The sequence below is a fragment of the Choloepus didactylus genome, chromosome 3, assembly GCF_015220235.1.
Source record: "Choloepus didactylus isolate mChoDid1 chromosome 3, mChoDid1.pri, whole genome shotgun sequence".
NCBI lineage: Eukaryota > Metazoa > Chordata > Mammalia > Pilosa > Megalonychidae > Choloepus > Choloepus didactylus.
Window position 1 is genome coordinate 170,268,894 of NC_051309.1, and position 2,216 is coordinate 170,271,109.

General features: G+C 33.4%; 1 pseudogene; it reads left to right on the top strand.

Moving 5' to 3' along the window:
* The first annotated feature begins 1,411 nt into the window (after window positions 1-1,411).
* Window positions 1,412-2,216, top strand: LOC119530531 (annotated as a pseudogene).

Here is a 2,216-nt window from a genome sequence, read left to right on the forward strand (position 1 = left end):
ATTCTCCTATCATTAAAATGAATTCAAATGTTATGCATTGAAACATGTAAGATGCAGTCTAATGCAAGTACTTGTCTTCCTTCAAAATAAATGTTATACATCCCTTCCATAGGCAAAAGCCAATTGTATCTTAATTAATAGCTATGTTAAGAATTAAAAAAATCCCTCTTTATCTGATAAAAGTAATAGTATTAATCATTTTTAATGACTTCACAGTCTATTCAAAAATATTTCTGTTAAATGTAATTGTTATACTGTTTTTAATATTATAAATGTGTGTGTAACCACCAAAAAGATCAAAGCATTCTAGTCTATATATCATTCTACAATTCATAGTAACCAAATCATGCCTTATTAACATATATGTAAGAGTTTTTGCAATTTTGCGTTAGTCAGTCTTTTAAACACATCTGTGTAGTAGACATATTATCCTCCATTAAGTAAACTGGATTTTTACAAAAAGGTTTGAGTGCACATCAAAAATTAAAATAAATATCTTAAGTTACTCATGATCTCAAAACATGGTTCAAAATCCTACCTGGATTCTGTTTTATAATATTTATGATGCCTCAGTTACTTGGTTTATGGTCTCAACAAATCTACTACTCATTTTTCAATATAAAGAAGTATGAAATCTAGGAAGTCAACTGCATTTAATAGATGAATCAAGATTTGAACTAACAACTCTTTTCTCCAATTTTTGCTCATCGTAATGTTTATGCTGCTGATCACATAAAATGAGCAACTTGGGCACTCAGAGCTTTCCCTGAATCTCAAGCAAATTTGGCCCTTTAGTCTTTGGCTTTCTTTACTACCTAGCCATCATAACTCTGAAAATAAAACAAGATCATTCTGAGCCTATTAGTAGAGAGAATTCGATGTCATCCACATGAGCAGACTTATAGTATGCCCTGGGAAAATGACCATATTCTAATATCTATCATAGGCCTACATTTCTCTGGAGCTTTGTCTTTGGAAGAGTCAGTCCTGGCCAAGCCAAAACAGTTGGTGCCAACATTCTGGCTCTATGTGTACTCACCAAGTAGCGCTGCCAAAACTGCTAGTCTGAACAGAAGCAAATGAAAGTGAATAATAGAATTCAATTAACATGGAATGCCAATTTTCCATAGACAAATTTGTTAATTACTGCTAGAATTATTCATTAGAATTTGAAAGTCCTTTAAATCCAATTAGACTCAATATCAATTTGTTTAGATTCAAAAACTACAATATTACTTGAAGAATATACTTCATGGTGAAGAGCAAGCACACAGAGGTTAGACAGACTTCAATGTAAGTCCTGACTCTGCATCTCCCTGGCTATTTAATCTTGGCTCTCGCTGAGCCTCAGTCTCCTAATCTCCAGAAAACTACTGGCAGACAGAAGGTATGAGCAGGTCTCCTGGTGTCTATGTTCCTTCAATTTTCTGATTTTGGACTTGAGAGTTACATGATATCCCAGGTTCTACCAAATTACCCACAGGCACTGAATAGCCATCAGGAAGAGCCAAAAATTTTAACCCACCTACCAATTACCAACTAAAGTAACTAAAAACTCAAAAATGTGCACTAAAGATAGATGATTTTTGAGTGCATAACTCTTAAATTAGAACACTTCGGAATTTCTGAATATACTGTTTGTTTAAATGAAGACTATACAATGGGGCTTTAAAATGTGAAGCATAAAAAAAGTGAGGAAGCCATAGAAAGAAAAGCAATGACTAATGATCTTTTTTTTTTTTTTTTTTTTTTTTTTTTTTGCCACTCCTGGCTCCATAATCCAGCAATTGAGAAAAAATGATGCCAAGAATACCCTTGTCACCTATGTTCTGCACTCCTGGTTTGAAAATTCCTTCTACAAAGAACAGTACAGCTTTGGTATCCACAAATTATCCATTATCAAACACAAATATTTCATCAAATGATTTGGAAATGAAAGACTGTACTTCTTTGTTTTTAAATTCAGAGCAATGAAAATCTTGTGGACTCTTTTTCTCCTAAAATTTCTCCTAAAATTTCTTCTTATGAGAATCTGCTCAGAACACCTACACCTCCGGAAGTAAACACAATTCCAGAAGATATTACCTAGATTTTGTCAAAATACAATTCAACCCTAGCTACTCCAGTAGCAGTGAAAGCAGTGCCACCCAGCAAAAGTCTTTCTTACTAAATATGGACTGAACTTTCAAGACTTTTGCAACAAAGAAAACTGGTAA